This window comes from Hibiscus syriacus, unplaced genomic scaffold (genome assembly GCF_006381635.1).
Source record: "Hibiscus syriacus cultivar Baekdansim isolate YM2019G1 unplaced genomic scaffold, ASM638163v2 tig00002237_pilon, whole genome shotgun sequence".
Taxonomy (NCBI): domain Eukaryota; kingdom Viridiplantae; phylum Streptophyta; class Magnoliopsida; order Malvales; family Malvaceae; genus Hibiscus; species Hibiscus syriacus.
The window spans coordinates 20,469,323-20,483,641 of record NW_024061918.1 but is presented as its reverse complement, the minus strand read 5'-3'; the positions used below and the strand labels follow the sequence as shown (position 1 = coordinate 20,483,641).

Here is a 14,319-nt window from a genome sequence, read left to right as displayed (position 1 = left end):
GCTTAATCATTTTGAAGTAAACAAACAGCCCCTTAATCTGAAAAGTGCACAGTACCTCGTATCCTATAAAATGCAAGACACATTCTCACGCTGAATAGGATGTGATGTAATCTTACGTGTGCAGTTTGAGGGGAATTTTTCTAACAAATTTAGTAAGGAGTTATTGTTAAAAAAATAATTAATGGAGTTTTTAATATAATATTACCGATTTGAACATGACGCAACTCATTTCATTGTCAGTTGTGGTTACATTTAACAAGTGATAAGACCACGTGACCTGTTTTTGATGTTCAGATCCCAACTGTTTGGTTTTATTGAAATTTACTTAAATTATGGGATAAATTGTGTGTTTAATATTTAAATTATCAGTTTTAGTACTTATATTTTTAATTTTTTTAAAATTATAGTATAAATCTAGTTTTATTTCATTTTAATATTCTGCCATTAAAAACTTTAATTTTTGTTTCATTTAGTATCCCGTTCAAAATTTAACATTGTTTTGAAAAAATGAAAGTTTAGGTACTAAAACGGATAAAAACTAATAGTTTAGATACTAAATACGTTAAATTTTTAATGGTAGATTACTAAAATGAAATGAAAACTAAACATTAAATATAATTTTTAAAAAATTAAAAATTGTATACTAAAACAAACCAAACTGATAGTTTATGCACATAGTTTACCCTAAATTATTTTGATAGAACGTGGTTTGGTTTATTGCGTACCTGCATGTGCGCATGTTAACCGAGAGCAGTGCTGCAGGAGCAGAGGAGAGCCGAGGTGGACAAATCGGAAAACAGCCAACGAGAAAAGCACCGGCATTTTTTACTAGATGTTAACATGCAGGAAAAAAGAGAAATTACTTAGACCCGACGCATGTTAGCTCTCTTGACGAACAGGGAGGCAAATCACTTGGGTTTAAGCACGCTCATCAATCATTGCTTCCGATTTTGCAACTTGCTGGGGACTAGGGTCGTCCAACTCATTTTTGTTGCACTGTTATTTCTTTATGTTTTTCTTTTACAATAACAGGGGGGATATTGGCGTAGAGAGAATGGTAAATGTTACTGATTTTATTAGCAAATGCTTTTCAAAGAGCTTTTCTTCTTCTTCTTCTTCTTCTAAATTATTATATTATACATTGATTATACAAGTTTTCCTTCATTATCAGCTTTAGTTTATTGTCTTGTGTATTATATTGATTATTGGGTGCCACATGGTTTTGTCGGCACAGAGTATAGCATCCCCATTAACTTCTTCTGCAGTCTCTATTATACTCATTCAAGTCCAAAAAACAAAATGTACGTTGTTTCTTTCTTAAAATCAGGTATTTCATGGAATATGTATATATATATATATGTTACGTTTAACTTTATTTGACGCATGAAATTACGAGCCAAACGACTTAGTGATAAAGAAATTGTTGTTATTCATTGAATTTCCAAATTCGAGCATCAGAAATATTAAGATGTGAACGTTTAATGTCAGAGTCATCTCTAAAAAAATATTATTTTATATTTATTCAGATTAATAAAAATATTATTTTACAAAAAATTGATGTAAAGAATATACTGCATTTTAATAAAATTTAATTAGGAATTTATTACATAACAGTCAATTTTAGAGAGAAAAAATAGATGAGAAAATTAAAGCGTTGAATTAGACAATTAAATGTTCATTGCCTTGTCACTTTTTTTATTAAACTAAAATGATTACAAAGTAATATTTATTTTAAATACTCTCAACTATTTTTTTCAATCACCCTGCTACAGTCGTTAGTGCTCAAACCCGTGACCTTTAGAAACAATAATATATATATATTATAAATGTGAAAGGAGGGCATAATTCATTACATAAAGAGGAGACTAATTTGATCATGGAGGTTAAAGATCTCTATAGAGATTAGAGAAGACAACGTAAGTAAGTAGAGACATAATTATGTTTACTCATTCTAAGTTTCTAAACCTTTCTACATTTAATTTTATTTATTTGTGTAATTGTTATGTGTCTTAGTTAATATTTGAAAAAAAATAAATGATTTTTTAATATTAATTATAAAAAATTAATGAATCAAATACTAATTCATTTATTATTATTCGGCCATTCCACAAAACAATAATCAAATAATTAAAGAGTTAATTAAGTTTTACTACTCGCTATCGTTCGTGCTCTAGTCATTTTAACCGCCTCTCTTTCTCCACATAAAATTCGTAACTAAAAAAGTTTAAAATAATCTCTCTCTCTCTCTCTCCCTCTCTCTCTCTCCCTCTCTCTCTCTCCTGCTATTGAGTGAAGTGAAAGAGAAAAACTTTAGAGCTCAACCGCCATGAAAGGAGGAGGTTAGCCTCTCTTTCTCCCCATAAAATTTGTAACTAAAAAAGTTTAAAATAATCTCTCTCTCTCTCTCTCTCTCTCCTGCTATTGAGTGAAGTGAAAGAGAAAAACTTTAGAGCTCAACCGCCATGAAAGAAGGAGAGGAACTTAGAGGAAGATTTCAATGGCTTTGAAAAATGATCGTTAACACTGACCGGTTGGTTACTGAAACGTATCTCCAGCATTGAAATTGAAGCTAAGAATTCGGCAATATTTTTGAGATCCGGTGAAATAATTGTTTTTAAGACGAACGCGAATTGATTTTTTTTCTTTTCACTCCTCTTAGTTTCTATTTTTATTCATATTATTGTTCCGAAAGGAAAAAAGATCGAGTAAAGAGGTAAAAGCAATGGAGTCTCAAATGGATCATTACGGTATCATGGAGCAGATCGGCCGTGGTGTTAAAGCAATGGAATTACTGAAAATGCCTCAATATATTAATTTATCTCATTTACATCACTTATATAGCATTTACAACAGAGGTAAACTGCCTAACTAATCCTCTAACAATTTCTAACTTCCCTAACTGATTTCTAACATTCCTAACAATCTTTTATTCTTTACACTCCCCCTCAAGTTGGGAAGTGAAATACATCTTCAACTCCCAACTTGGATAAGAGATACTTATGTTGTGCAACACCAAGAGCCTTTGTCAGAATATCTGCTTGTTGCTCTGCAGTTGGTACAAATTCTGTTTGAACTAAGCCTTGCTGAATTTTTTCTCTTATGAAATGGCAATCTATCTCGATATGCTTTGTTCTCTCATGAAACACAGGATTTGCTGCAATTTGTAGGGCTGCTTTGTTATCACTGAAGATCTTTGTTGGTTGAATATTGTTGACACCAAGCTCCTTTAACAAACCTTGCAACCAGATTAGTTCTGAAGTTGTTATGCCATACTTCTGTACTCAGCTTCTGCTGAAGATCTCCCTATGGTACTTTGTTTCTTTGATTTCCATGAAACTAGCGAATCACCTAGCTTTACACAGAAACCTGTCACTGACTTTCTTGTCATTGGACATGTTGCCCAATCCGAATCACAGCTAGCCACCAGCTGACAACTACTTGAAGCTTTCAAGAAAATTCCCAACCCAGGATTATTCTTTATATACCTTATCACTCTAAGAGCTGCCTCCATGTGTTCTTTCTTCGGATGATGCATGAACTGACTAAGATGTTGAACTGAAAAAAGTTATGTCAGGCCTTGTATGTGTCAAATAAAGCAGCCTGCCAATTAACCTTTGAAATTCTGCTTTGTCAGTTAAACAATCCTCACCTTTGTTGTCTTGTTGCAGGGAATAATCATATTCCTATGTAGTGAGCTTAATATTCTGTTCTAAGGGTGTTACAGCAGGTTTTACACCCCCTAACCCTGCATCTTGAATAAGCTCAAGGGCATACTTCCTCTGATTTAATAATATCCCTTCTTTTGTTCTCAAAACTTCCAAGCCCATAAAATACTTCAGTTCTCCCAAGTCTTTCATCTTGAAGTTCTTATGCAACACCCCTTTCAACTCTGAAATCATCTTAGCATCATTTCCTGTGATTAGCAGATCATCAACATAAACAAGAAGTACTGATATACAATCCCCTTGTCTCTTAGTAAACATAGAATAGTCATGTTTTCTTTGACTATATCCTACTGAAATAACGTCTTCTGTGAGCTTGGCATTCCATTGTCTCGAGGCTTGCTTTAAGCCATAGAGAGACTTTTGTAGTCTACACACAACATTCTCCCCCTGACTACAAAAACCTTGAGGCAACTCCATGTAAACTTCCTCAAGTAAATCACCTTGCAAGAAAGCATAGTGAACATCCATTTGCCACAAAGGCCAAGCAAAAATGGTAGCAAGTGCAAGAACAAAACGAACTGTGGTAAGCTTAGCAAAAGGACAAAAAGTATCCACAAAATCAACTCCCTCTCGTTGATTATAACCCTTAGCCACAAGTCTTGCCTTGAACCTCTCAACTTCACCGGAGGCTTTGAACTTAACGCGAAAAACCCATTTACATCCAATGCATACTTTTCCTGGGGGCAAGAGAACAAGAGACCAAATTTTATTTAACTCAAGAGCATGAATTTCCTCTTGCATTGCCTTAATCCATCTAGGATCAGATTGGGCTTCTTGAAAAGTTTTTGGTTCAGGGAAATGAGAAACAGAAAGTACAAAGGATTGTGTATGTTTTGGTAAATGAGAATAAGAAATATAGTGAGATATGGGATACTGACCTAAGGGAGAAGTAGATTGGCAGGCATGAACATAATCGTGTAACCAAGATGGAGGTTTAGAAATTCTAGAAGATGTTCTAGTAGTCTCAGTGTTAGGAATAGAAGCTTGAGGAATAATAATGGGAACTACATCTGTTGAAGCATTAGAAAGATCCTCTGAATTAGTTGAAGAAGGATTAGTGGGGATTTCTGAAGAGGCTGAAGGCAAAACAGAATCTGAGGAAGGAGTTTGGTTAAGTGAGGAAGGAAATGAGAGTTGCAAAAAATCAGAGTCAATTATATCAGGATGAGGAGGAAAAAAAGACTGATTGGAGGAAGCAAATTTAAATGGAAAAGTATCTTCATGAAAGATGACATCTCGGTTAACTAAAAAAGTTTTTAAGTCAAGATTAAAGAGAATGTAACCTTTTTGAGTAGCAGAGTAACCTAAGAACACAGCAGGAATAGCTTTTGAAGAGAATGTATCACTATAGTGCGGCTTTGTTGCATAGCATAAACAACCAAAGACTTTAAGATGAGACAAAGATGGTGGTTGGTGATAAAGCATTTCAATTGGTGTTTTCCATTTAATCACAGAGGAGGGAAACCTATTGATAATGTAACATGCAGTGAGTACACACTCACCCCAGAATTTAATAGGAACATTAGAATGAAAACGAAGAGCTCGAGCAACCTCTAAGATGTGTCTATGTTTCCTTTCAGCAACACCATTCTGCTGAGGAGTGCCCACACAGGAACTCTGATGAACAATACCAAGGGAAGAAAAGAAAGGGGAACATTCTGAATTAAAGAATTTAGAGCCATTGTCACTTCTAATTACTTTAACAGAGGTAGAAAATTGAGTTTTGGCTAAGGAAATGAACTATTTTAAAGAGAAAAGAGCATCATTTTTGTGCTTCAACAGATATAGCCAAGTCATCCTAGTGTGATCATCAATAATAGTAAGAAAAAACCTATGACCACTGTGTGTAGAAATTGTATACGCACCCCATAAGTCAATGTGAATTAGTTGAAAAGGGATGGCCGACCTAGAGGTACTTATAGGAAAAGGCAATCTATTTTGTTTAGCTAAGGGACAAATTGAACATTTATGCACCAAATCATGCTGAAACTTAACAGACTGCAAACTGTCTATTTTATTCATTGTAGATAAAGCAGCATGCCCTAATCTAGCATGCCAAATACAAGTGTCAAGCTTGGAAGAATTCATACAAGGTGCAGTAAAGGAAAAACGATTTAAAACTGGGGGCTGAGGAATAGACAAACCAGAAGCAAAAGAAGCATACTCAAAAAAATATAATCCTCTAGACTGCCTACCAATCCCCTTCATCCTTCCAGTGCAGAGATCCTGTAGAAGGCAAAAGTCAGGGTAAAAGGTAAAGGAACAACCAAGATCATGAGTGAGCCGTGATACTGACAGTAAATTATGTTTAAATTGTGGAACAACAAGAACATTATCAAGGCTATAATCTGAAGTAAAGTTACAGGAACCAAGATGAGTGACAGGAACCTTTTTTCCATCAGGAAATCATATGAATCGAGTAGAGGAATCACAAGTACTAAAAGAATTCAGGCTCTTAAAATCAAATACAATATGGTCTGTTGCTCCTGTGTCAACAATCCATTTAAGTGAAGCATTGAAATATAAAGGATCGTTAGTAAATGTACCTGCAAGGTTAACAGTAGATTCAGCAGGTTGTTTGTTCAACAACTGCAAGATTTGTTCATACTGTTCTTGAGTAAACAGTGGAGGAGAACACACTGTTGAATTGAGTCGAGTGGGAGTAGCCACCGGATCAACAGAAACTGTTGAATTTGCCACAACATTTGAAGCTGTTTTCTTCTTACTAAACTTGTAATTGGGAGGAAACCCAATTAGACGGTAGCATTGGTCCTTATTGTGACCTTTGATCTTGCAGTAATCGCAAGTACCAGAAAAATGTTTTCGCTCAGAGGAAGCAACAGAACTGGAGTACAAAGCCATCGAATTAGGTACAACAGCTATAGAGAGATGAGAACGCTGCGATTCCTTTTGAATCATCATGGAATAAGCTTGATTCACCGTAGGCAGGGGCTGCATAAGCAGAATATGGCTCCTAATCGCTGAGTATGACTCGTTTAATCCCATCAAGAATTGAAACATTTTTTGTTGAACAAGGTGTTTCATATTCTGTTGGGAAACATCACAATCGCAGGCAGTAAACGGGATCAAGGATTCATACTCATCCCACAGCATCTTCAACCGAGTAAAGAAAGCAGAAATGGTAGATTCACCTTGACAGAGAGTAGCAATCTCTCGATGCAGAAAAAATATGCGAGAGCCATCAATTTTATCAAATCGCTCCTGTAAATCATTCCAAACTGAAGCAGCACTAGAGGCAAACACGAGTCCGGTTGATAAATCTTTGCTGACGACATTCAAGATCCAAGATAGAACCACGTCATTACACCTATCCCACTGCACTTGCAACGCACCACTGTAATCGCTTCGTTGACAGGAACCATCAATGAACCCTAGCTTGTTTTTCGCAAGTAATGCAATCTTCAGTGAACGACTCCAAACACCGTAGTTTTCTAAGCCAATCAACGGCTGAGAAACGAGCAAAAGCCCAGGCATATCGGATGGGTGGAGATAGAGTAAGTGAGTGAAATCAATTTCCTCTGCAGATGGCATTGTCGAGAGAAGAGAAAGAAAAAATTGGGGGGAAAAAACAATTTCTAACTTCCCTAACTGATTTCTAACATTCCTAACAACCTTTTATTCTTTACACGTGGTGCTTTTGGTGCTGCTATTCTCGTTCATCATAAATCCGAGAAGAAAAAGTATTTTTTTTCCTTTCTACTTTCTCGCATTCTTAAATTTTTTGAATTTTTGGTATTTTTTTTAAAAAAAATTCAGGTATGTGTCGAAGAAGATCAATTGGTGCGACAAACGGAGCGTTGCAGGAGATCTGCACATCAAGAAGTTAGTTTATTTTTTATTATTTTTAAATTAAGTCTAATAGAGTTTCATTGCCAATCTATAAAATGGTTTTTGAATTTTGTGGAATGTAGATGGCACTTATTGCACGGATTCAGCATCCTTACATTGTTGAATTTAAGGAAGCTTGGGTTGAGAAAGTAAGATGCAATACTACTTTTTATGTTTTTGCTATGAAAACTTTTACTAGTAGCTAAGTACTAGACAGCCTTTCTTTATGTTGATATCAAGTTTTTTTTTCAATTGTTATGTAGGGTTGCTATGTTTGTATTGTTACTGGATACTGTGAAGGTGGAGATATGTAAGTTTTGAATTTGAATTGAGAACTTTGATTGAGTTTTTTTTACTGCGATTTTTGTAATATGTCAATATTGTTCTTTTTCTTATTCCTTTTAACAGGGCTGAATTGATGAAAAAAATCAAATGGGGTGTATTTCCCTGAGGAGGTACAATTTTTTCTATTCCCCGTAGTTTTACAAGTTAGTTTTTTTCTCTGGCTTTGAGTTATGAATAACTGTTAAAAATGATCATGAACACCGTACAGAAACTTTGCAAATGGTTTGCACAGCTGCTCCTGGCAGTTGAATATTTGCATTCAAATTTTGTCCTGCATCGTGACCTAAAGGTATGTGTGTAAACTTAAGTTTGTCCCTCGATAACAACTTAATAATTTCTTGACTGATTTTTAGCACTTCTTGCTAGTGTTCCAACATCTTTCTTACCAAAGATCAAGATGTGCGCCTTGGTGAGTTTGTCTTCTCGCTTTTTCTCTTGGCTTCTTACATGTTCTCTACTTTTTTGTCATCGTTGAGCTATATTTGATATCCTACTTGGTTACATATGTTGGGATTACTATCCTAAACTTTGTTTCTTTCTTTCTGATTTGTACTGGTTTAGGGGACTTTGGGCTTGCTAAAACTCTAAAGGCAGATGATTTGGCTTCTTCGGTATGTAGCATGTTAAGTGATTTGTAATAACCTATTTAATATCTTTTCGACCATCTCCAAGGATGGGAAAGAATTCCATTCTTCTATTGTTTCTCTTCTTTTTCTTCCTATACTTGGTTGTTGAGCTCATCCTATTTAGCTTGAAATAAGAGAATTTTTGTCTGTTTGCACTTGCTCAAGCCCTCTATGCTGCAGTATATTTTATGAAAAACCTTTCATGTTAGTGTGGTTATAAAGTAGATTGCTCATTACCTGTTTCATTCTACCAAGGTTGCTGTCTCATTCTATTATGCTGAGGAACTGTAGTAGAAAATAATGTGTTAAAAGGAACGAGAAAAATGTGTGCCACAGCTTGCAGTTAAACTTTGTGCAGATTTTAACTTCATATGCTAATGATAAACTGTTTCTAAATTGCCACGTTATAATAAGACTGCTAATTAAACATAAATAATCTTGTTGATACCTTAGTGTTCCAGTGATCGATGACCCAAATGCTGTAAAATGAAAAATATATACAGTATTTAGCTTCTGGTTCTTTATTTGGAATGGGCTTATATTAGATGATAGAGAGAGATGTATATAGAATTTTTTAATGTTCTTGTCACTATTGTTTTAATAATTTAACTTTAAAAAAACCTAAAAAATTGAAAAAGAAGTAGATATTGGAGTGCTGCATATGTCTCATCTATCATAAATGTCCAAAGACATTATAACATCTATTGGGCTATATTTGTGGCCATTTACATTTGATATCGTTTTACCATTTTGTAGTTATTCTTCCTCACATGAATAAGCCAGGTTCCAGTGCAAGTTACTAATTGTTTTGTAACATGGCTCAGGTGGTTGGAACTCCCAGTTACATGTGTCCTGAATTGCTTGCAGATATTCCTTATGGTTTCAAGTCTGATATCTGGTCCCTGGGTATGTCTCCTAATGAGTATATATTTGACATGTGTAGACCTTTTTTTTAGCTAAATTGCTTCTTATTTTAACAGGGTGCTGTATTTATGAGATGGCTGCTCATCGCCCTGCTTTTAAAGCTTTTGTAAGTTTTCTTAGGTTCTTTTGGTCGAATATGTTCCTTGTATTCTATATTGTGATTATGACAACCCTTCTTTTTGGGTGCAGTTTATAACCCATTGTGGCAAGTAGCATGTGTTTCATTTGATATCATGCTGAATTAGGAAATTGTAAAATTCCTAAGTTTTTGTTCTTCCGTTTATTTTATATACTGGATTTTTCAGTTGAGTCTTATACTAAAATTTCATGTTATTTTCTCCACTGTTTTGCACAATGCTTTCAATATGTACTGGTGTCCTAAGCAAACTTCTTGTTCTAGGATATGGCAGGGTTGATAAGCAAGATAAATCGTTCCTCTATTGGGCCTTTGCCTTCTTGCTACTCACCATTTTTGTAAGCCTCAATGCACATTTTAGAGCTCACTGTTTTGTTTTTGTGATGACCAAGTATTCTCTATGAATTTTCATGTTCCTACTAATTTTTCTATGCTTTATTGGCTCTTCATTGTTCTAGTTCTCTACTATCTTTTATATATTTTATGTTTGGATAAAGTGCAGATCTTTTAAATCGAAGACTTACTCATCTAGGAAATTTGCAACTAGTTTCACGGAAACCTTAAGAGCCCAAGGGATTCTGCAATCAGTATCTATTTAGTTTTTAGTGATAAGCCTTTATCATATGTTAAGGTTTTAACTCCTCTATACATGGTAGGTAATTTGTTTAACGTTAAACATGCAGGAAAACACTGATCAAGGGCACGCTAAGAAAGCATCCAGAGCATCGACCTAGTGTAAGCATTTCTTTTTGCTCGACTCTAAGAATTCTCCACATGCAAGACTTCAATATACCAACTTGATTATTTTTACCTTGCTTAGGCATCGGAACTTTTGAAGCACCCTTATTTGCAGCCATATGTTGATCAGAATCGCCCATCCTTGGGCTTTTCTTCAACAAATTCTTCCCAGGATAAGCATATTTCCCCTGGTCCTGATAATGGGAAAAATATGGCTGAGAGTCAGAATAGTTATAGCTCGTGTAGTGATAAAGATAGCTTGTTTTCAAGTGACAGAAACACTGGTACAGTGGTGTCAAATAGCAATAGTAAGGCCACTGACACAGATTCAATTTCTAATGAAGATGAAGATGAGACTCAGCACCACCTACCGAGTGAAGAAGAGAATGGCCCTGCTATTTTCTCTGCCAAAGTTGATGAAAAAGGTTCGAGAAAACCTTCTAATGCAGAACAAGGATCTAATGTTCAATCAAAGCAACCAAAACCATCAAAAGTATAATGATGGTTCTGAAAGAAGGGAAAGTAAGAGAAGACAGTTCGCCAATGAGGGGCAACCGAGCAAAAGCTGTAAGTGGATTGACTCAAAGAAGTAATGTTGAGGCATCACCTAGAGATCTCAAATCACTGACATCCACTCCAGTTCCAAAGTCTAATGCAGATACCATTACCTCTGCTTCAGCAAAATTACCGTTAGATTCTGCAAGAAAGATACAAGGATCCCACCATTTGAAGCACCAGGTATGACTTAGGCTTGGCGGTTCTATTTTTAATTTAATTCATTATTGGTATATTCACTTATTTTGTAAGTTTTTTTTTTTTGTCTATCTAGTTACCTTTAATTGAATCCTCCCCAAAGACCAAGCCTAGACATGGAGGGATTCCTCCCCCTGTACCTGGGAAGCATGTGGCTGAAGATGGACAATCATCTAATACAAGGCAAAGAACTCCTTCCAATGTTGCAAGAATATCATCAATTATGGGAAGAATGAACCATGCAGGAACTCATGCTTCAGATGGAGCACTTCACATACCAACGTTAGTTCTACCGAGATAAACCAGGTCCGTGAAGCTATTCCCTCTCAACTGCCTTTCCATACAAATGTTTCCATGGAGGTTACGCAAGAAGTTGATATAGCTCTAACTGGAGCTAATAAGGGGGTACAAACTGATAGCAGCAATTCTGTCTCGTCTTCAATCTCAATTCAATCATTTGAGATCTGTGACGATGAAACAATCCCTTTTATTGAAATGACAGAAAAGACGCATGATCATGAAAAAACCACTCATGTCAAGAGCTTGGAATTGCATCCAGAATCTAGCTCACTCGCTTCACTGCCATCAGAGATACCGGAGCATGATCATAAATCTGTCATGTGTTCAACAGAAGAATCTGTTCCAACTCAGGATCTTCTGCATTTTACATCAGCTAATGCAAAAGTCAGTTTGAGTTCCCCTTTAGACCTTCAGGTTCCGAATTCTGAAGAAATATCCATTCGTAAAGATGATATTGCTGTAAGTAGGACAGTTAGGCCTAGTTTGTTTTCACTGTGCAACCTCTTCAAACTTCTTATGTTTGTACCGTGCAGACCACGCGCAGATATTAGGCTTCGCAGACCGTTTGTTTTAGAATACAGAAGATCTTCTAACGTCTGTGCGAGCTCTTCTTGGTGCAGACATGGTTTTATGTCTTCAAACATCTTCAAGAACAATTATAAAATATGGTTATTTATTAAAATAATTTTAAATAATTTAATAATGTTATTAATTTTAAAATAATTTATTTTAAAATAATTTATTATAAAATAATTTATTTTAAAATAATTTATTATAAAATAATTTATTTTAAAATAATTTATTATAAAATAATTTATTATAAAATAATTTATTTTAAAATAATTTATTTTAATTAATTTATTAGTATGGATTGATTTATTTTAAAATATGGATTGATTTATTTTAAATAATTTATTAGTATGGATTGATTTATTTTAAAATATGGATTGAATTATTTTAAATAATTTATTAGTATGGATTGATTTATTTTAAAATATGAATTGATTTATTATTGTAGTTGTATAGATTGATTTATTTTAAAATATGGATTGATTTATTATTGTAGTTGTATAGATTGATTTATTTTAAATAATTTATTAGTATGTATTGATTTATTTTAAAATATGGATTGATTTATTTTAAAATATGGATTGATTTATTTTAAATAATTTATTAGTATGGATTGATTTATTTTAAAATATAGATTGATTTATTTTAAATCATATGAATTAATTTATTTTAAAATATGTATTGATTTATTTTAAATAATTTATTAGTATGAATTGATTTATTTTAAATAATTTATTATTATGGATTGATTTATTTTAAAATATGGATTGATTTGTTATTGTAGTTGTATGAATTGATTTATTTTAAATAATTTATTATTATGGATTGATTTATTTTAAAATATAGATTGATTTATTATTGTAGTTGTATGTATTGATTTATTTTAAATAATTTATTAGTATGAATTGATTTATTTTAAAATATGGATTGATTTATTTTAAACAATTTATTAGTATATATTGATTTATTTTAAAATATGGATTGATTTATTATTGTAGTTGTATAGATTGATTTATTTTAAATAATTTATTAGTATGAATTGATTTATTTTAAATAATTTATTATTGTAGTTATATAGATTATTTAAATTTCAGTATTTTAAAACTAAAATTATTTAAATCTTATTATTACAAAACTCTTTTAAATTTAAAAAATCAATTTTTTTATATTTCAGTTTATTTTAACAGTCTACATACGTTAAAAAATAATTTTCTTCTTACAAATTATAGACTTTTAATCAACATTTTCTACTATATATATTTTATCTCTACAAAAATAAACACCACCTTAATATAGATAATACTCCTTCAAGCAGAACAAGTAGTACGGATGAAGCTCCTTCAAGCAGAACAAGTAGTACGGATGCATCTATAAGGTGGGTCAACAGGGATGATGGTCCTATTAGTAGGCCAAGTAGTAGTAGGGATGATGCCCCTGTAAGTAGCCCAACTACCTAGGAAGATTGTCAGATAAGTAGCTTGAGTAGTAAGGATCAAACCGTGGAAAGCAAACGTTGTAGTAGGTCCGATACAATACTACATTCAAATTTTTCTTCTGCACCCAGTGGTGATGAAAAGTTCACTGTAATGGAACTTCAAACATCAATGGCAGAACCCATTCCTTGCATTGCCTCACCCATTTCATCTAGCCAAAAGAATTCACAGCCAGGTAAAGGAACAAATGTGAATAGCCCCTCAATAGAAAACCTGGCTGCAACTTCACATCCTCCTGCCTTTGACGATGTTATACATGTTATAAGGCACAGTAGCTTCCGAGTGGGCTGCGAGCAGCCAGTGATGGAAAGAGTAGAAATGGGTGTCCAAAATGTGGATGTTGGGAAACTCATAAATGTTGTGAAATGTTCTGAGCCTCTAAGTTCTAAACTAAATGCTTTGGATCATTCCGGCGTTAATGAAACGGATGTCAGGAACTCTGTTTCCTTATCTCCAAAACCGGATTCACCAGAACCCGCAAAACCGAGCTCTTCCCGGACAGAAGAGGAGACACCAGGAACGGAAACTCTCGATATCAAGTCATTCAGACAAAGGGCAGAGGGCCTTGAAGGGCTGCTTGAATTATCTGCGGAGTTACTGCAACATAACAGATTGGAAGAGCTGTCGATTATTCTGAAGCCTTTCGGGAAAGCCAAGGTGTCCCTGAGGGAGACAGCCATCTGGTTAGCCAAGAGTCTGAAAGGACTGATGATCGAGGATAGTGGACGGATTTCATGAGGTATACAGCTTTCATTTCCCTGTTGTGGACGCTGTTATTTTCTTATCTCCTTTCACTTACATTTGAGTTTCTAAAACACAAAACAGGTAGGTTTTTTCATTTTTCTCACCTCATCCTATTT

The 14,319-nt window shown here is 34.2% G+C and overlaps 1 pseudogene; it reads left to right on the top strand.

Annotated features, from left to right (window-relative positions):
- The first annotated feature begins 2,722 nt into the window (after positions 1-2,722).
- On the top strand, positions 2,723-14,197 carry LOC120143408 (annotated as a pseudogene).
- Positions 14,198-14,319: the final 122 nt, after the last annotated feature.